We start from the raw sequence: 23,555 nt of genomic DNA, 5'->3' as shown, positions 1-23,555 counted from the left end.
GTATATATGAGGCAGTTGTTTCATTGCCTCCTGATGCCCATGTCAATCAGGCTTCCAAGAGAAATGGTGGGAAAGTGTCCATTATGGAAGGTCTATACTGCAGTAACTAGTGGGGAGTGCACTAGATAGACCAGGATTTGCTTTAAGACTAACAAATAGTGTCTTGTCTTTGGAGGGCTATGCGAGTAGAAAAATGTATCAGTGTTTTACAATGCACAGCTGAGTTGCTCACAGGGCAGCAGTGCAAGCCCTGAGCAGCTCTGGTAAACTGAGTGCAACCATGCCAAACACAATGCAGGAATACAAGTAAAGTTAAATGATTTTAAACAATTAAACAAAGAAAAAGGCCAAGACTGAGCATTTTTCCACTAATCCCCAACTCAGATGGGTCCTTAGCTGTGCACTTCTGCAATCAAAGTGCAGGGGGGTGGCTGGATGTCAACCTCTGTGTCAGAATCAACCTCCACACCCTCCAACTGTGACTCAGTTTCACCACCATCATCATCAGTGTCTGATATAGGACACTGACATTAGGTGGCAGAAGGCCCATACTCCTACTGCTATGATCACCTGTGATAAAAAGGGAGAAACACAGGCATACATTAAAACCTGCACTACTATGGTGCAATATATGCTAAATAACTAACAGTGCTACCACTTTTACAGACAGTACAGCAATAAACACAACAAGCCTAAAATGACACATTATATTTCTAATAATTGATCTGCAGTACTGAAATAACTTAATTTGGCTTACCATGTGCAGGAGGCATGCATTTCTGGATTCCTGGCAGTCCAGAAATAAGTTAAGCAAGAGGTAAGGGCAACATCATTATATTTAACAGGTATTTCTGTTTGCAGTGCTGACATAGTCTCAGCCTGTCTGGCATACTGGGATGACACCTTTAAAGAAGAAAAGCCCCATGTTGATAGAGCATATAAACAATGATTGTATTCTCAGCCTCACTGAAGTGGGGTCTGGAACTCTGACATTTTCAGTCCTAAAAGACAACAGAATGATAATACACGAGTATCTAATATAACTAAAATTTAACTGCTACCAGATAAAACAATTAAGGTAGGCAGTCAGTAGAACCCACTGGAAAAAAACGTAAAACATACTATGGATATGCAATACTGACAACAGACAGGATGCAAATTAAGGAGAGCAGCAAGAGCAACATATCCTTGTATGTGCCATAGCAGCAACTCAACTGTGTCCCTCCGCCAAAGGAACAGTCCATTCTAGTTTGTGACATAACAGTAACTTCTCTTTTCTTCCCAACCCACAAACAAACAGGCACATGAAGTATTTTGCTAATAAAACATTTAAAATGCTAAACGTGCATTCAAAGGACCTGTTCTTGAAATATTGTACATATGTATCACACAGCTTACCATTTTCATGTATTGTCAGTCATTTGTACATCTGAAATGGCTTGACAAACATGGCCATGTCATCTGCACACTTTTAACTAATGCATACAGATGATAGTGTCAAAGGCTTTGCTTCACATTATTCATTAATATATTCAAGCATATGCATTATGTAGGTAACAAAATAACAGCATACCTGCTGGAGTTCAATGATCCTCCATAAAGATAGCTTTGGAAATATTTTGCTTTTCTGAACATGTAGCAAGTATCTTCAGCATTGGTTTGGCTAGCTACTGGAGTAGATTATTAACAGATTTCATCTGTCTAGGCTGTGTTTCAGATATGTTAATTACATCATAAGCAGCTGTACTGCATGGTAATCAACCAATCTGGTGAAGCTATTCAACAAGTTATAAATCAACCATGTAGACTCCATGGTGTTTTTTCCTGTGGATTTAAAAAGGAGTGGAGTACAGACACAGAAAGTCTACACAGCCAGAATGTTAGGAGCTGCTGCTGCTTAACTCCATTTGTATGTGTTACAAGCTGTAGGCACTGGTGCTACTGCTGCCAATAGGCCAAGACTGAGACAGAGAAGAGTTTTCAGGCCAGATTTAACTCATACCTCTCAAGTGTACCTCATTACGAGGAACGTACCTCATTTGGGGTCTTAAAAAGTTCATGTTCCTCGAAGTTCCTCAAAGTTCCACATTGAAAGTCTCTGTCACACATTCAGTCTTAGGAATTTTTTAAGTGAAATCCATTGTAAATAGAAATTAATTATATTACTTCATTAAAATATCTTCTTTATAAGTAAAACCAGCATATTTTAACCATCCTATGACTTTCCTAGTTGAAGTTGTTAGTAAGCCATTAGTATGTGTTCCACATTTTGGCCATTTGTTCCACATTATGACGGCTAGTGTTCCTCATTTTGGAGATGGAAGGTTGAGAGCTATGCTTATCACATCATACATGACATGGACATTGTAAAGTGTTACAGGGTGGATAAGGACACAATGCAGGAACCCTGTGACCTCTGCCAGCCTAAACTCAGAACCACTGCTTTACTTCTGTATATATTGGCTGTGTACTGTCAGCCCTGAACTAACAATGTGGCCACTGCTGCATTTACAAGGTAAGTATTAAACATGTTCTGTATTTTACAATAATATTACATGTCCTTTTGTTCACCACTTGGTAGAGTAAGCCACTACAAGGTGGGAGATTTGTAAAGAAATTAATGTCACATGTGACAGCAGAGAATTATTTGACTTGCATGTGTCCATTAGCAAATATTAGGCCTTAGGCCTCAAAGATTCACACACTGATACCTCCCCAAAGTAATGATGATCACTGCATGCCCTCAGTTTAGCACCATACATTTGTAATGGGAAATCATAACAGAGAATTTTGAAAGTAATGAATCACATAGCAGTTTCCAGCTTCACCACCCTCACAAGATCAAACCAGCAGGATGCAAAACAAGGACAGTAACAAGAGCAACATATCCTTGTTTGTGCTATAACAATAGATCAGCCTGGGTCCACCCCCCCTTGAAAGAACATTATACCCTTACATGTGCCATGATAGGAACCCACCTTTGCTACCCACCCTCAAAACAGCAGTCTATGCTTGCTTGTTTGTGCCATCCAACCTTCCATTAATTTGATGGCAACTGCATATCATAGTGCTCCCATTCAATATTGTCACACATTTTAAGGTAAATGATATAGACTAGCTTAGACAATGCATGTCTCTGAGTACTGGTCAGATGACTTATAAGTGGCCAAGAAACACAGAATGGTAGGACACAGTTGTATATTTGCAAGGAATAATAATAGTAGCATGTGTCATCAGTAAGTGCACTACATCCTAATATATTAAATAGAATACATTTACAAATAACAGGTCATGCGTTGGTATCAGTGTACTGTCAGCTGCACTTGGTTGTGTGAGGAATTACATTATGTATTTTCTGCAAAGCTGTGTGTGGGGCAAAGATGGATAAGTCCTCCCTCCTGTTTTCTGATGGTGCATTGCAGTGAGAGTTGGTATCCAGATCAATGCAGTCATATCTCATGTATACCAACATTTTCTACTGAGCATGTCATAGATTGCTTTCCTGCATTCTAACTAATTCTCCATTTTTTATATAGTTTTTCTTTTTTGGAGGGCCACTGCCACTTAGCACAAATGGCTTTGGCTATGCACATTTCATTTGCACATAGATTGGCAGTGCACAAACTAGATGAATGGGCTACCCAGGTAGCAGACAGGACCCAGACAGCCACATGCATACAGTAGCTGCGTTAATATTATTGGCCATCTCACAAACATATTTAACCAGCAGTCTGCAGTATCATGCAACGTGTTTGCATGATGGTAAGCAATGCACAACACTTTCAAATGTGGCAAAACCTGAATGTGTGCAATCCTGGTAAGTAAAATACCAGCAACTGGTAGGAAAACATCATTCTACATTGGTCTTGATCTGTGATAGGCATAGCATGTGTTCCTGGAGCATTTTTGAGATTCTGTGCTCAAAGATGGGGTGTCTAGGAGTCCAAAGTGTTTGTTGGACTGCTAGTGAATGAACATAGGCTCATGCTTTTGGAGAGAAACTATTGCGGCTCAGATTACAAGGCAGACGCATGTAATAATAGTCTGGCCCAAGCTCTGACCAATGCTACCGGTATCCCTCACACTGGTGAACAATGTAGGAATCACTACAGATACCTCAGGATGAGGAAGAGAGATACCCTCGGCCTTTGGATTGAGGAATGTATAACTGGGGGCACCCCACAAATACGTAAGTATCACTTACAGAGACTACTTGAAAGAGTTAAAACTGGATATAGTCAGGACTAGCATGCTTAATGGTATTCTGTTCTGTTTTTTTCCACAGCCATCACAGACCAAAAACCAAATGTGTGAAGCCATGCCACTAGATTGGCGCAGATGCTACTCATGTGGTAGGCATGCATCCCAACAGTAGGGTTATTTTAATATTAAAAGTTACAATGCATTTATTGGTTAATTAAACAGTTGTATCAAACTGAGCATTCATTTCTCAACTGTAATAAGAAAGTGTGCATGTATTCCTCTGGAGGCCAAAACAACAGTTCAGTATTGCAGCGTAGTCATAGGTTGTGCCTTCAGTATCCACACTTCTCAAATATACAATACTGTTAAGTTTTCATCGATACTGCAATGCAGTGTCAAAGCTCTAAAGCAGCGTCACCACTGGCTTGCTGTAAACTGTAATCTATATACTTGAAACATGCATATGTACAATGTATGCAATTATCAAAGATTACTTACTGCAATGTGTAGTATACTGTGCATCTGTTAGAAGCTGGGTAGTAAACAACGGTATTTAATAGGAGTTGGTGCTGTTAAAAGCAAAGGTAATAGAATGGAGTCAAGTATTGTACCAATGCTCTGTATGTCACATATGAAGTTACTAATGTTCTTCCTTCTTTCTCTCACTCCAACCCTTTTCTCTCTCTTGTTTTCACTTTTTTCCCCATAGCACAGCAGGGTAGGCCTGTCCCACAGAATCCTCTTGCACCCACTCCACCAACTACAGCACTACTGCACTGCACATCTGCTGCACAACCTGGTAACACCCCTTCTGCCACCCCTGCACTACCCGGCCCCTCACATAGTCCTGCACCACAGGATAGTCCAGTGCTTCCCTCTGGGAGCAGCAGCAAAGGTTGTGAGATTATCACCCATGGTGAACCGCCAGGGTTGGTACATAGGATTGCACACCACACAGTTGGTGCATGCCTATGCCAGATGGAGACACTGCTCTCCATTTTTGTATTAAATAACACAAGGATGCACAGACATCAGACACTGCAGCCATTAGTGCAGTGAGGTGACAATGATGACAGTCCAGCGGGCGATGACTCAATTTTCACTGTCACCCAACTTGAAGTCTATGGGTTCACGATGTCCCCACCCTCACCCCAACCATTGCGTTCACCCACCTTATGTGTCCTACACATCCCTGTCTCTTGTCTTTTTTGTCTTGTCTGTCTGCAATTGTTTCCTCACCTGCCCAATGTACCTCACCCAGACATTCTTACAGCCCTTCCCCAACATTCCTCTCTCTCTCAAAAAAAAAATGCCTCATACATAGCTCTCCAGTTCACACATGTATTCATGACACACATAATTTGGTCCAATTCCTTATACAACAGATTGTGTTGTGGTCACGCCTCTGTCTGGAGGTGACAGTCCAAATTCAGCAACATTTGCATATATATGTTCATGTTTTATTCTTGAAGAAATGGATAGCTATGGTTCTTTCCTACATCCTTCCTGCACATTCCTGCCTGCCTTTCACTTTGTTCTTCCTATACTTGCTCCCCATTTCACCACTTTCCTGTCATTCCCATTTCTTTTCTTTAAAGAATAATTGTGTGATGGTGCACATTGTGCACTAATGAGCAGCTATGGCAAAACTGGTTATAAGTATTATATAGTTGTATAGGAAACCAGTGCCATATAGCCATATTTTAGAGACTCCATACCAACTATCACACTACAGAATTTGGATTTATATGTAAAATTATTTGAAACTTTTACATACACCTGGATTCTAACCAAGTACCATCTGAACAAAAAATGACATCTATCCCTGCATTAATAGGTGGTGCTATAGACTCAGTTGATTAGCAGGTGTATTTTAGAGTCTGTATAGCAAATGGCAGACTTAACTGCTGTTGTATACACCTGTTACTTAACTGAATCTCTGGCTGCAGGAATTAATACGCCTGATATGCAGTGATAAGTTCCTTTTTGGGGTAAATGGTATAGCTATAGGCAATATATTAAAGTATTTTGGTAGTAGCATTGCTTCTTGATACTGATGTTGTACAAAACTAAATAAGTATTGTGCAATAATGCTTTATAAAATATTACAGGGTATCTTGCAATGCTGCTTCATACAACTATAATGAAGAAGATACAATGTTAATGATATGGGGATCAAGCATTGGGGAGTACAAAGGGAAATATTTCCTAAACTGTGTCACTTACTATTGACTGTATTAAATAGATATGTTAGCTAACTGACTCAGTGGCATTAAGTGTTGATATATTGTTGCTGGAGGCAGATGGTACTGGGTTCAAATATGGGTGGAAGTAATAATTTTACAAGTGTGTTTGATAGTTTAAATATATCTAATTATATTGCTGCTATTTACCATTGTTTTGCGTTGGTGTATGGTGCACACCACCATGCAATAATTCATTAAAGAAAAACAAATGAGGAAGACAGGAAAGTGGTGAAATGGGGAACAAGCAGAAAATAAGAAAAGTGATGAAATGGGGAGCAAGCAGGGGAAAAATAAGGTGAAAAGAGGGAAGGAATGTGCAGGAAAGATGTAGGAAAGAACCATAACTATCCATTTCTTCAAGAAGAAAACATGAACATATATGCACAAATTTTGCTGAATTTGGACTGTCACCTCCAGAGAGAGGGGAGACCACAACAATTAATAAATTTCAGGTTTGCAGTGTTTATCTGGTTTGTGTGAAGCATGGTAGACCACCTAGGAAGAAGACAGCCCAAAATAGAAACTGGATACATACATTGAATGTCCTTGGCCATTGGGAAAATCCAGCCTGGAGTACAGATGATACTAGGTTCTAGTACAGAGGGTGCAACCTTTATTTTACTGCTGTGACATTGCAGATTATAGCAATGAAGTGCAACATAGACAACTGTTTCATCAACATTCTTGTGGCAACAGGTGTAAGTATAGAACTGCCGTACACAGGTTCCTGGGTTTGAATATATCATATTCCATACAGTAGTACTTTACTGATGCATCACATTTATCATCAAATGTATGAGTGCAGGTATACAGAGTACTGTAGTCCTGTACATGTATTTCTGCTATCTGGACTGGCATGGCTTTATCTTTTTGTGAAAAGCACATATACAACTGCCTATACATGCAATTGCTTGCCACAGCTGCAGTCTGCTTGTCAAATGTTAGCAATGCCGCTGACATTTGTGCACTTCTTAGATACGAGCAAACAGGTATAACTCACATGCGTGTACACTTTATTAATCATTGTGCAAATCTTTTGCTCACTGTGCTATGGAACTGTATATATGATGATTTCTTATTGATGTTTATTATCCATTTCCTTTGTATCACATAAAAATGTATGTGGAAACATTGCCAGTTGAGGGCAACTTCTAAGTATATTTCATATAGTCACAATACATACATGTGTTGCCCCCCTCCCCCAAGCAGTACAACTCTGGGGTCTCAGTATTCTTTTGCACACATGTATCAGCCACAATACAATGTGTAATTTATAATGTTGTGTGTTCCCTCATGGACAGGGCCAGTCAGTGGTGCTGACAACCTTGCTCTTCTAAACTCATAAATCCATTATGATCAATAAAGGAACTTGTGTTTTTATACACCATAGGGCTGTTAGGCTACTGGTCTCATGTGAACATATGAATCTATGTGCCTATGCAGCTCTCCCAACCTGTTGTCTCCCATATGGCCTGCTGATGTTATCTACTATAAGTTCACATTACATCCATGTAAATGTCAGACTTGTGCCGTGGTGCTTGCATAAAGTACAAGTTCTGTAGTCTGTGTACTTAGGCAGGGATTCTGTTCTCACTGCAGTCAACTGTGTGTGTGTGTGTGTGTGTGTGTGTGTGTGTGTGTGTGTGTGTGTGTGTGTGTGTGTGTGTGTGTGTGTGTGTGTGTGTGTGTGTGTGTGTGTGTCTAGCCAGAAGAGCAAGTATGTATCCTTAAGTTACTGCCCCAATCCCATAAATTGACAGTATTTTGATACTTGCACCTGCCTACAGATCCATGTCAGGCAAACCTCCCAACTGTTTCTCTCCTACATGCACTGCTAATGTCATCTAATATAAGTTGACCTGCAGTGATTTAAATGTCAGACTTGCACTGGGGTACTTTTGTAGAGTACTGTGTTCTGTAGTTAGTGCACTTAGGTAGGTAGATGTTCTGTTCTCACTGCATGCAACTTGGTGTGCGTGTGTGTGTGTGGGTGTGTGGGTGTGTGGGTGTGTGGGTGTGTGTGTGTGTGTGTGTGTGTGTGTGTGTGTCTCTACTCAGCAGATGTGCTATCCTACAGTTATTTCTCCAATGCCAAGGCTTGCCAGTATTTTGATACTTACACAAGCATGCACATTCATTTCACGCAGTCTTCACAACCCCACAATGGTAAGTGATGCTCAGCAGTGGCAAGCAATTAAATTTTAAGGTTATTTGTTATACAGGCACTGGTGTAAATGTGCTAGTGAAATGGACCGCATGACTACGGTTGTCCTGCACTTACAGCTGTTGCCACAAGATGGTTGAGAAAACAGTTGTGTATGTTGCACTTCATTGCTATAATCTGCAATGTCACAACAATAAAACAACATTTGCATACCCTGTACTAGAACCCCAGACCATCTGCACTCCACACCTAAACTTAACACCTGCTGCCACAAGATTAGTGACATGGTATCTCCTATCATAGTATTCATTGTAAAGTTCTCGCTGTAAATTGCAGCACAACAGTGCTTACCATGTTTGCAGGATGACAAATAGTATTAATTGAATGCAACCAGTTCATGTTTGTGGCTGTCTAGGTCTTGTTTGTAACTTGGGTGGTCAATTCCTCCAGTTTCTGCACTGCTGCACTTTGTATAAACAAGATGACCACAGCCAAAGATGTTTGTGCTAATCAGTGCATTGCGCAAACACTGGCCTCAAAAAAAAAAAATGGAGACATATTTGAAATGAGGAAAAACAATCTATGGCAGTGTCCTAATCACATTTTAATGAAGAAAACTGAAGTAAGGGAAAAGCAATTGCCATACTGTCCTACAATCTGCTTTCATGGCCATCAATCTTACATGGAAATGATATCTGCATCATACTGTTCCTTGTAAAGTTGGTGGTTTTCTGGACTATTCTCCATATAGGCTCTGCACAAAACCTACACAGACTTTATTGAATCCTGGGGCATAAGTTGATGATGTGAAAAACTACATCAATCTCCAAAATCATCCTGATTTGTCCTTAAGTATTAAAGTATAAAAACTGCATGCATAAATACTGGAACTGTTAGAGATAGCATATAGTAAGCTAAGAATAATTGTATAATATGTGAAACAAGAGGAAGCAGGATGAATAAACACATTCTATGCATTTTTGTAAAAGTGAGACTTTGTTGACTACCATTTGACTACTGTTCTGACACCTTCATTTATATAATTTGTAGGAAATTGGAATATTAAAATGTTTAAGTAGTCACACACACAGTCAACAGAAATCTTTACCTTTGTATTTTTTAACCTGTATTACTTATTTCTAGTTGAGATGGTTGTTTATTATTTCAGGGGTAAATGGCATACACATTCCTCCAGATTCAGCAAGCCCTACAGTTTTCAGGAACAGTGCAGGAGCTCCAGGAGGTAATATGTCCACCGAGCGATCAAGGAATAAGCTGCAGGGACGTGCACGAGAGCTCCTGCACTATTCCTGCATGGATGCAGCTCCTGTATGCAAATTACCCCATTTGCAGGTGAAAACCATGCAAATGAGGTGAATTTGTGATCCAGGAAGCTGACAGCCAGCCATGCCAGACTAGTGTAATCTGCAGAAATGTACTCGGTTAGTAACCGAGTAAATTTCTACAAACTACAAAACAGAGCCATGACAGCTCCAAATAAAGGGTGTATATAACATGTAAATCATGCCAATGGCCATTGGCATAGAAAACATTTAAAAAAATGTAAAAATAATTTTTATTTTTTTTTTATCCGATTTCGGCTGTTTAAGCGTAGGGCAGCGGCACGCAAACAGGATCGGGCCGAAGATATAAAAAATAACCTGAAATAAGCATTTTAACCAAATCCACTATTTTGCCATTATACTCATGGGCATGCAGAAGACAACATGGCCAGTGAATAGTGGTTGCTAAGGGGGGAGGCTCAGTGTGAGACCTGTAACTATGCATTAGCAGGCAATCCTATGCAAATGTGGGAAATTATACCGAATCCCAGATTTCCCCTCAATGCTAGTCAGCACCCAACAGTGTAAGTGCAGGAATAGCTTGCTTCAAGCCTAAGAGTAAGTTCACATCATAGGGGGGGATGTCAGGCATATTGTAAGTGGATTGGAGCCCTGTGGCTCGGGTTTGCCCTTAGCTTAGCAGAGCTATGCAAGGAGGTGTGTCTGAGGCTGCCTAACACTCTTTGCATTGCCTAAGCAGGTGTGCACACTGCACACTGGGTTTTAAAGGGAAAAAAGTAAACCAGGAAATAGCAGCTCTGTGCACATTTGAGCACTGTGTTTGTGTGCCCCCCCCCCCAGGCTTAAATAGGAAGGCAATGGGAAGGGAAAACAGCAGTAGGAAGGTAATCAAGGAGCACTAGCATAGCTAGCAGGTGAAATGTATCAGAATCAGCCAATTACACAGGCAGCAGCCCAGCCCAGCTCAGGACACTAATATAAACTATGCAAATATCTTTCCCTCTTGTTTTTCCCACATACTCTACATCACCAGTGTATACAAGTAGGGAAGTTTTAACAAACAAAAACTACAAAATAATAGGGGCTGCAGCAGCTATCATACATCAACATGTGGAAGAGGCTGAGGGTGGTGCGGATGAGAGTGCTGTCGACCAACCCACAGTGAGGAGACGGAGAAGAGTGTACAGACCCAGGGTAACAGAGCAGGGGCTACATGAGCTGGAGATAGTGGAGTGCTATAAGCTGGACAGGGATCTTCTACAGCAAATTGTTGAGCTGTGCCGGCCATGCCAGATGCACACACCTAACAGAGGGGAACCCATCTCAGTGGATACCGAGGTATGTGTAGGCCTAAGAATACTATCCATAGGTATCATCCAAAGGCCAGCTGGAGATATCATGGGGATCTTACAGGCATCAGCATCCAGGGTACACCACCAGTTCCTGGATGCCCTGTCAGCACATGCCGGTGAGCATGTATATTTCCCCAACACCCATGAGGAGTTGGCCAGTAATATGCGTCTCTTCCACCAAATAGCAGAATACCCTGAGGTAGTGGATGCTATAGACTATATGCTCATATGCATCAAAGCACCACTTGTGAGTGGGGTAGGGTCTACATCAACCGCAATGGCTTCCCCCTCCAGCAACTGCCAGGTCATGTGTGATGCCCAGGGCATTATAATGAATGTGTGTGCTGGCTGCCCTGGAAGCTATCATGATTCCCACATCTAGCATCTGACACAGCTGTACGAGAGATTTGCCATTGGGAAGATTCCTTAGGGTCACCTAGTGGGGGATGCTGGTTATGCACTGGAGCCGTGGCTGATGACACCCATCAGAAATGCACACACACCCAAACAAGAACTCCATAATGAGGTACATGCACAGACCAGAATAATAATAGAGTGTGTTTGGGATGCTCAAGTTATGGTTTCAGTCCCTGGATACGTCCAGTGGAGCCTTGCAGTACTCACCAGCAACATTTACTCAAATTGTCATCATATGTGCCATGCTACAAAATATGATAATGTGGAAACAGCTGCAGCAGGAACTGCATGGGGCAGGGCCACGCAGTCCTCCACTATTGCCAAGGCCTGCACAGGCACAGAGTGACTTGGAGGAGGAAAGACCTGAGCCTGCCCCAGTAGGCAGAAGGAGGCATGCCCAGTATGCCTGGCCTTGGCAAAGAGGCAACACATAGCACATACACTGACTCATTAGGGATCTAGGGAATGACACCTTTCTCTGACTCATACATACAGTAAAAAGGATGCCAAACATGACACTACCTGTGCTCAACCATGTATAGGGAGTGTACTATGTGCATCCAACATAGGCAGCACTGCAGAACCATCTTCAATACTGGCACAGCCACAAGATAAGTCACTCTTCTTACCATTTGCCAAATGGAGTAGTATGTGTTGTTACTTGTATCTATGGTATGGATGTGAGCATGCAAGGGAATTAGGTGGCTGAATGGGATGCCAGCAGATAGTAGACACCTATAGTGGCAGCATGAGATCTGTAACAAATACTGGTGTTAACACAGTAGCCAGTATTACACATGGTGACAAAACCCAGTGCAGGAAATGTGCTGAGCCACATGTGTGTCTATATGACACACACATGCCAGTCAGGATGGCTCACATACCCAACAACAGTGTCAGCCAGCAGGACAGGTAGATAAATGCAAACAAAGGTTATGCTAAGGCCTCTGAATGATGGCTATGGGTAACCTCCCCCCAGGCCTTCATAGACAGACTACATAAGGTCAGGCAGTGGGATGTTAGTTCTGAAGGGTAAGAAGTCAAACTGATATGTATGTAAATCAAACCTAAGACCTGTAGTACAGTGATATGCCTATAGTCATCATGATAAGTTAGAATACAGAATGAAATGGAATACCTGACATACCAGTACAGTCATAACAAATGTGTGCAAGTGTTAGGTGTGCCCCCCCCCAATCCTATGTAGAAATGTAGTAACAGTCAGGTGTGCAACCCCCCAATCATATGTAGAAATGTAGTAACATGTATGTGTAGGTATAATGCCAATGGAGCACAGATTACCTGAGCTGGCCAAGGTAGCAGGATAGATTGTAGCACGTGTACAATATGCAGGTCTGCATGTGTTAGGTTGGCGCATGTTGTATTGTGTGAGAGTGGTCAGTAGGTATGCATGGTGAGGTTTGTCATGGTGGCCATTGCCCATTACTGCCAATGACAGGGTCAAGTCCTTACAACTGCAGTGCCAAACACAATGCTTCCCAGTATAACACATTCTAGCAGTAAGCCATTGTAAATGTTTGGAAGTAATGTGTGTCACCATCTGAAAGATGGACATGGCATGACTGTCGGGCCAGATATACATGCAGTACACAGGGGGAAGCACCCCAGACAGACAGTGTATAATGTGTAACCATTAAATGGACATACCCTTGGAATTGTACATACAGGTTTGCAGCACATAAACTTGGCTTGTAGTAGGGAATATCGATGTCATCTGGCCAAACACTCGCAGACAACAAAGGTCATAGGAATGATGTATTGAGAAACAGCTGATGTCCCTGCACAAGCCAACATAAGTTGAATGCCCCATGCATATCTGTGAGTCAGATGAAAGTGTGTCCCTAGCTGTAAGCAGCACCCTGCCAGCATCCACACCACTGGATCAATACTGACAGAAAGTATTGGCATGAACACCTAGCACACTCACCATGTCACCACAGGGGAATATACTATATTGCAGTCTGGGACTGTAGGACTGACATAATACAACAGCCTGCTACAGCTGGCCTGCATCACTACCAAATGGCCTACAGTCCTCTGTCAAAGGCCTGTGTCTCACCTGTACTGCCAATGTATGTTATGTCATGGACTCCCAAATGACAACATAACAGTGCACAGAACCCATATGCAAGGCCAAGTGGACAAACCACAGTAACATGTCCACCATGTCCTACTGCATGAACTGTGGACCAACACTAATATACTGCTGTGATGAGGTGACAACTACAGGAAAAGTATCAGAGAATGTTTGCATAATATATGTAAGAGGATAGAATAATAGAAGGGGGTGGGAGCATGGGCAGCATGGAGTGTGCAAAGTCCAAAACACAGCCTTGTGCACGTACTGTCCCTGGCTGCAAACACATGAATGGGTGGCTACAAACCTGATCGTAAACCACAATAGGGGTAATGTCCTGATTTATGACCCCTGCCTCTGGGTAACCTGTGTAAATCTGTACAGCTGTGAGGTATTGCCACAGCAAGATAAGGCCATACTGGCATGTCAATGCATGTACAAGTATGGGATCCTCTGCCACCACTGTGCCAACAAGCTGTACCAGTTACACAGACCCAGCAGCAAGTATCTGCAGCTCCTCTTCCAGAATGGCATTAGTTTGCAGGAATACGTAGGCATTTGGCCACAATACTAGACACAGCTGCATTCTCCCTGTGTTCCCCAGGACATCATTGCAAGCAAAAATGTCTACCTGAAAGTACTTGATCACATAAAACATCACAGTGTATAACAGTACACATGTCTGAATATCTCTGCTAACATCAGGACCATGTATCAGAAGCAGCACAGCCACAATTACCCACCCCTTGCCCAATTTGACCCCATATTGTCAACTGATCTATACATATCCTGCATAAACAGTTTGCTAGCTGTAGGTGTAGAACACAAAAGTCTGCAATGGAGTACAATCTACCTGGAATGGATCTGCACATTCAATACAGAAGGGCATACTGGACATGCTCCCACACTTAGGGAAATGAAATGAAGGCAATGTCAGGCAACAAAATACTGAAAGGTCATACTGGACATGCTCACATACTTAACGAAATAAAGCCCATATCTGGCAACAACAGTAGGCCATACATATCTGACAGTTGCAGATGTTAGTGCATACACTCCTCAGTATGCACCAGTCATGCTTTGCACACACATTGGATAGGAATACACACATACATCCAAGGACAACACACTATAATATGCCAAAAGTACACATACATAGATGTGTGGAAGAAAGTGACAGTGACAAAGAGCCTTCCAGCATGATGCCTGTCCCACCTTGCACACAGCCAAATGGCTACAACCACATGATGTGTAAATGTCACTTACCATAGACATTTGCCTCTGGAATCCTTCAGCATTATAGACTCTGTGGTGCTAATGCTAACTGTGCAACATGATTGTCCAAAGCAGTAGTCATCTAGCAGTTATATACACATACCTGTGGAATATATACCTGTGTGTGCCTGAGTGTGGTGTGTCTACTGCTAGATGAATGGGTTATGGCCCATGCACACACACTGCTCCCCCATTGCCCTACAGTAGCAAGCCTGCTGATATCAGTCACTTTGAAGTACACCTTTGGGGAAGGGATAACACAGTAATCTCTGTGACGTGTCCTATAACTGCATAATACTGTAGGATTATAAACTAGTTAGATAGGAGTTCTAATCCCAGATGTGGTGTGTGTGTGTGTGTGTGTGTGTGTGTGTGTGTGTGTGTGTGTGTGTGTGTGTTTGTGTAGGGATCAATGCTTTTTAGGCTAGTCACACTCACTACAATTCAAATGCCCTAGTTTGGCATGCCTGCTGATGTCATTCACTTTGAAATACACCTTTGGGGAAGACATAGCTCGGTAATTTCTGTGGCCTGTCCTTTAACTGTGTAATGCTGTAGTGTAATAAACTAGTTAGGTAGGAGTTTTCTTTCCAGACATGGCAAGTGTGGAAGTTTGTGTGCATTAGTTTGTCTGTGTAGGGAGTAATGCTTTTGAGGCCATTCACAGTGACCAGAACCTCCATTGCCCTTATTTGGCAAGCCTGCTGATGTCATTCTCTTTGAAATACACCTTTGGGGAAGAAGCAGTCTAGTAATCACCATGCTGCATCCTATAACTGCATAATGCTGTAGTGTGATAAACTAGTTAAGTAGGAGTTCTAATCCCAGACATAGTAAGTGTGTTTGTCTATGTAGGGTGCAATGCTTTTTAGGCTAGTCACACTCAGTACAATTTCAAATGCCCTACTTTGGCATGCCTGCTGATGTCATTCATCTTGGAACACACCTTTAGGGAAAATGTTGCTCAATAATCTCTGTGGTGCATCCTAAAACAGCGTAATGTTGTAGTGATATGTAGGAGTTCTAGTCCCGGACATGGCAAGTGTGGATGTTTGTGTGTGTGTTAGTTTGTCTGTGTAGGGAGCAATGCTTTGTGGCCATTCACAGTGACCAGAACCTCCATTGCCCTTATTTGGCAAGCCTGCTGATGGCATTCTCTTTGAAATACACCTTTGGGGAAGAAGCAGTCTAGTAATCGCCATGGTGCGTCCTATAACTGCATAATGCTGTAGTGTGATAAACTAGTTAAGTAGGAGTTCTAATCCCAGACATGGCAAGTGTGGATGTTTGTGTGTGTGTGTGTGTGTGTGTGTGTGTGTGTGTGTGTGTGTGTGTGTGTGTGTGTGTGTGTTAGTTTGTTTGTGTAGGAAACAATGCTTTGAGGCCATTCACAGTCACTATAACCTCCAGTACCCTTCTTTGGCAAGCCTGCTGATGTCATTCCCTTTGAAATACACTTTGGGGAAGAAGTAGTCCAGTAATCTCTGTGGTGTGTCCTATAACTGCGTAATGCTGTAGTGTGATAAACTAGTTAGATAGGAGTTCTAATCCCAGACAGGGCAACTATGTGTTTGTCTGTGTAGGGGGCAGTGCTGTTTAGGCTAGCCACACTCACTACAATTTCAAACGACCAACTTTGGCATGCCTGCTGATGTCATTCACCTTGAAATACACCTTTGTGGAAGGTAAAGCTGAGTAATCTCCATGGTGCATCATAGAAAAGCATAATGCTGTAGTGTGACATAAAAGTTCAGTAGGGGTTCTATTTTCAGACATGGCAAGTGTGGATGTTTGTGTGTTTGTTTGCCTGTATAGGGAACAATGCTTTTGAGGCCATTCACAGTCATTATAACCTCCATTGCCCGTCTTTGGCAAGCCTGCTGATGTCATTTATTTTGAAATACACTTTTGGGGAAAGAGCAGTCCAGTAATCTCCATGGTGTGTCCTATAACAGCGTAATGTTGTATTGTGATATAGTAGTTCAGTAGAAGTTCTATTCCCAGATATGGCAAGTGTGAATGTTTGTGCGTGTGTCTGTTTGTCTGTTTAGGGAGCATTGCTTTTGAGGCCATTCACAGTCACTACAACCCCATTGCCCTTCTTTGGCAAGCCTGCTGATGTCATTCATTTTGAAATGCACTTTTGGGGAAGGAGTAGTCCAGTAATCTCTGTGGTGCATCCTATAATGGCATAATGCTGTAGTTTGATATATTTGTTCACTAGGAGTTCTGTTGCCAGACATGGCAAGTGTCGATGTTTGTTTGTCTGTGTATGGAGCAATGCTTTTAAGGCCATTCACAGTCACTACAACCTATTGACCTTTTTTGGCAAGCCTGCTGTTGTAATTAATTTTGAAATACACTTTTTGGGAAAGAGTAGTCTGGTAATCGCAGTGGTGCGTCCTACAACAGCATAATGCTGTAATGTGATGTAGGAGTTCTATTCTCAGACATGGCAAGTGTGAATGTTTGTGTGCTTGTTTGTCCGTGTAGGGATCAATGCTTTTGAGGCCATTCACAGTCACTACAACCCCAGTGTCCTTCTTTGGCAAGTCTGCTGATGTCATTCCTAGTGAAATACACCTTTGGGGAAGGAGTACGCCAGTAATCTCCATGGTGCATCCTATAACTGCATAATGCTGTTGTGTAATAAACTAGTTAGGTAGGAGTGCTATGCCCAGACATGGCAAGTGTGGATGTTTGTGTCTGAGTAGGGCGCAATGCCTTTGAGGCCATTCACAGTCACTACAACTTCCAGTGTCCTACTTTAGCAAGCCTGCAGATGCCATTCACTTTGAAATACCTCTTTGGGGAAAACGTACCCCAATAATCTCTGTGGTGTGTTCTATAGCTGCGTAATGCTGTAGTGTGATAAACTAGTTAGATAGGAGTTCTAATCCCAGAGAAGGCAACTGTATGTGTGCATCTGTGTTTGTCATTCATGTTCTGTGTGGGGGTGGCTGTGAGTGTGTAACAATTGGATGCATTGTAGAGCAGTTTCTGCAAATTTCTTATATGGTGGGTCTATTATATGTCACAATGTCCACCTTACAAGGATAACAGATTTCAAATGGCTAAGAGGCAGTGGTGCCAATCCATACCTCTACAGGTGACACCAAGGCCTGGCAAACAAATTAAGCAACCCTTGTATTACCCAGAAAAAACTCTCAACCCATGTCTCATGCACAAACACACTTGTCTAGGAAACCACTGCTTTGTTGATAGTACACTGCATATTACCCACAGATAGTAACTATGGTGTGATTGCAGTGGACTACAGAGGGCATGGCACCCTGTCCCATCACTACAATAGACGCATAACTGCAGAAAGTGTGCCTTCACTATGTGCCTCACTGGACACCTGCAACAACAGTGGTGCCATCAAATGTGATCCACAAAGGACATACCATGCCTTAAACACATACCCTGTATGGACAGATGCCACTGACACCAGGGAATACCTGTATCATGCTATCAATGTAGGTGCAGGGTCAACCTGGTGTCCATTACCAGTTCCCAGCACATGATGCCAGGACTGGCACATCTGATTATAACAATCTGTGTACACAACATGGGCCAGACACCCCTGGTAAAGTTTCACATGTCATTGGACATGCATGTGGGACATGTGCACATCCCAGACACCGTCCAGGTCATGGACTATGGAATACATACATGGAAAGCATTGCACAGCACTGGCCACACACAATAGTAACATAGGTGACTGGATGGTGAATACAATACACACCTGTGTGGGCCAATCCAGACACTACACCCCAGTGCCACACTGCAGACCATTGTCATATGGCCTGGTGCCAAGGTATACCCTTCATGTAGCCTTGTACAGCCTTCTGGCACAGTCAGCCACTACACATCTGTGAATCAATGCACACATGCATGTCAGAACTGGCATCCTGTGTCTATGTGCGTGGAGTATGATGCTTTTGACCACATTCACACTCACTACAATTCCCATTGGCCTCCTGAAGCATGTTGTCTGATGTCAGACACCTTCACACATCCTTTGCCCATATATCATGTGTATAACCTCTGTGGTGCATGTGACACCTGTACATTACTGTATTGTGGCAAACTAGCTAGTTAGGAAGTCTATTCCTGACTCTGCCAACAGTGTCAATGTGTGTGAGTCCCTGACAGAGTGTGGCTGTGTTGATGACACCTGTTCATGTGGACAGGCATGTGTACTACACCTATCTTAATGCTCCTCTATTACTGTTGCAGATGTCACTCACCATCAGATATACCTTTGGACAGCACCCCAACATGTAAGCTATGTGGTGCATGCAATAACTGCATAGACATGTGATAGCCATACATAGTCAGTCAGGGGTTTGAAACCCTGTACTGGTAGGTGTGTGATACAAACATGCTTAGGTTTTACTCTCCCAGCCCCTCCCTGACTTACATTGTTTCTGTCTCTCTCACTCCATCTCTGGTGGATGTGGAGAGGTGCACCTGCTTTGCTTAGGCAGCAGCTTGTGTTTTGTAAGTGATGCTCATGATCAGCTGATGGCCTTTGCATGAGTTGCAGTCCCTCTCTAGCTGATTGCATGTGGAACAGCTGTGGTAACATTCCCATAGCCATTTGCTTGGAAACGCACTCCAATATCTAGGAACATCATGTGTGTTTTGGGCCTTTTCATTCACTGTGTGCAGGACGTCAATTTGGTGTTTGGCAAACAGCATCACAGATGGTACTGGGATTTACCTCTAACAACATACATTGTGGGAACAGGACAACAGACATGAGGGGGATGTACCAGACATGACTACATAATGTAAGTGTTGCTCTTCTGCATTTGGGGTAATGTCAGTTTAACAGGGTGTGTGTGGATATGGCTGGTCTACATGATTTAATATCTGTCATGACAGTGTTATGTGTTTGAGGAAACTCCCACCTGTATGGTTATCTGCAAACTGGGCAGTATGTGGAGCCTTATGTTTCTTGTGTTACTCACAGAACACCTATCTTAGAAGTGCAGAAGCATAGTCTGAGGATTGCAGTCAGTACATGATGACATCCATGAGCGTTACTGCCTTCATATCCCTCATTGGACATATGTCACAACAAACCCTGGTACCACAGTAAATGTATGAGGTTATCACAGCAACATGCCAATATTGGACCAGTGTTTGTGGCTCCAGCTACAAGTCTGTCAACCTTTGTACATATGTCATGCAGTGAGAGGTGCATATGTTCTGTACGCCGTTAGTTATTGACATAATACCTGATAACAATCCAGTCAGATAACAGACTGCTAGACATGTTATGTATAGTAGGGGTTATTTCTGAGGACATAACCTGGGCATTCTGTGGTTGTGTGTACAGTACTGGGGTCTGTGTACTTATGGTGATTGTTGACAGTATGTGTATTGCATATACATACCTTAGGCTGTGCACAGACTGTGGTAGATGCCATTGTTCTTGTTCCTGTTCTATCTGATGTTACATGCTGCTCCAGTGTATGGTACCCTATTGGCTCACATGTCAGTAGGGCCAGACACACATGTGTCTCATACCACAGACAGGCATTGGACCACACTGTGGCATGACCCAGTGTAAGTAGGGTTAGTGTGTGAGTGGCACATATGAGGATGGTGTTTATTAGACAGTCCATATTGTGTCATTTTAAGGTTGCATACCATATGCAGCTGTGGCTGTGTTCACATTGGTTGTAGGTATGCACTTTCTCACAGGTGTCTGTTACTCTGTGCTGTGACATGCATGTAAAGCCTGCTATATTTGCAGGTACATGTGTATACCCCCATATAAAATGTAGTCCAGTGTTGTGGCAGTCTGCTTGCAGTTTGCACAGTGCTTTGTGGCATGCCTAGCAGCTTAATGTAATTACCCAGTATGCTATGTCCAGTTATTTGCAAGACATACTGCTGCCAGGCCACCATAACTGTTATGTATTTCTGACAAAGCAGTGGGATTCTGTACAGATATATGTCACGAACTACTAGGTAATATGTAGCCATGTGACCTCTACACCACCAGGTATTATGTGTCAGGACAGACTGGTGTGTGTGAATGCATAAACTGTGTGGGCATATGTAGTCCAGTATTTACGTGATATACCCATGTACATGGCTGTTAACATCCACATTGTGAGGTGTGGTCCACATGTCTCGCATGAAGGGAATCTGTGTACACCTCTGGACTGACCACAGAGTGCCAGACTGTCCACATATATTGGTCATACCTGTGCTGTAGTCCACAGGATCATTATTGTGCTAGCACTGGTAATGTACTATGATGCCCTTAGGATGTCTTTCAGTAGCCAATAGCATACATGTCAAAAGCAGATGTGACCTCCCACACACAACATGTCTGTTACGACAACTCCTGTTACAGTAGCAATAGTCTACATACATACCTGTAATACATACATGACATCACCTTGAACTAAGAGGTTGGAACTATTGGTGCTGAGGTAGGACTCCAGTCCATGTTCTGGGCATATGATAAACATATATATATATATATATATATATATATATATATATATATATATATAATATAATATATATATATATATATATATAAAAAAATATATATATATATATATATATATATATATACATAGACAGATAGATAGATAGATATAGATATATACACATATACATATCTACATAGATATATGGATATATATATATATATATATATATATATATATATATATATATATATATATATACACACACACACATATTCAAACTCAAATATGTACATATGCACAGCAATATATGTCTACACATATACAGCTATATAGATATATATGCACATATAGTTATGGATATCTACATATATATCGACATAAATAAGTATATATGATTAGATATGCATGCACATATAGTTATAGATATCTACATGTATATCGACATAAATAGGTATATCTGTACACATAGGATGTGCATATATATATATATATATATATATATATATATATATATATATATATATATACAGATAGATATATAAATGGCCATATATATGATGCAGATATACAGATGTGTGGACATACATATGTATGAATATATGTGTATGTACATGTAGACATATATCTACGTAGGTATATGTATATATCCATATTCCTGTCATGTGCAAACATCACGGTTGTGTATACCTTCCCAGATTTATCTCACTATATGTATCTGATATGTGTATATTTAGATATGACAACATACGTGATGTAACAGTGATATCAATAACAAGTACTACACAATTGTGGAAGTCAAAGCAATTGTTCACTACTATTCAATATGTGTAGTGACAGATATATTGAAAAAACAACAACTGTCCTCACAGCTGTCATGGTGTAGTGGTTAACTGTTGTTACTATAGTGTACAGGGTGCTGGGTTGAAGACCTGTAAGGACTGTGTATTTTGTTGTTGGGCAGAACATGTGTTGGATATACAGTGGTTATGGCAGTTTTGAGCAGCTTTTTGTGTGTGTGCTCGGGTTTGCACAAAGCTAAGTGGTGCTGAGCTATGGTTAAACATACAGGTGCTTACACTGTGTAGGCTTTGCTTACTAGTGCGCAAATCTGCTTAGTTGTTATATTGTAGCAATGCTAACATCTGCTAAGCATGGCTCAGCCCTGGTAACCAGTGCTCACATCCCAGTCTGATAACATAGGAGGGTAATGACATCTGTAGTAAGTGTATGTAATGCCATGTACAATACATGCGTCTATGTGCTGTCATTACTGTAGCAATGGGTGTGAGTATCATGTCTGGGACACTCAAGTATATAAGACCTGTACAGCACTGTTATCCTTGTGAATAGGTTACATACAAAGGTAGTAACCCAGGTAACGTGCTGTCACAAAGGCATGTAGTGTATCATGGTGGTACTACTGTTGACAGTGCTTTCCCAGGCAAGAGTAGATTGCTAAATGTAGTACTGACACCAAGCACACCTGCAGGCATAGCTGGACTCTGAGGCCTCACTGTCGTGTTCCTGGTGTGTGAGCTGTGTCACAGTATATATCTCCTACTGGATAATGATCTGACATATGGAAAGTAACTGTAGACAACTGTCTGTACAGCACATGTCAGTGAGCGCCTCCAACAAGTAGTAATAGCATACATATTGGAGTCAGATGTCTATCTGTTGACACATTCATCCTTCTACATAGCTAATTGCCAAGATGATGTCCGTCAGTCCCTGTACAGATGTGCAGATGGCAGGTATCCAGCTTGGATACATGCAGGCAACCAATGCTTGACTGACACTGACATGTCTGCCCAGCTGTGTTATAACTGGCACATATAGGAGACAACACCCTGTATGCACCACATGCAATGGGTACCTCCACTATACTTCCACAGTCAACAGGACATGCTTGGGTACAGGTCTCCATCACAGACACTAACCATGTGTTGTAATACATGTTGCATACATGTCAACTGGATCACCTCAGTGGCCATTTGCAGGAGGCACCCAGAAGATTGGCTGATGCATGTTA

The sequence above is a fragment of the Protopterus annectens genome, chromosome 2.part2 (assembly GCF_019279795.1).
Source record: "Protopterus annectens isolate FY-2018-M chromosome 2.part2, PAN1.0, whole genome shotgun sequence".
Classification (NCBI taxonomy): domain Eukaryota; kingdom Metazoa; phylum Chordata; order Ceratodontiformes; family Protopteridae; genus Protopterus; species Protopterus annectens.
Note: the sequence above shows the minus strand (reverse complement) of the source record.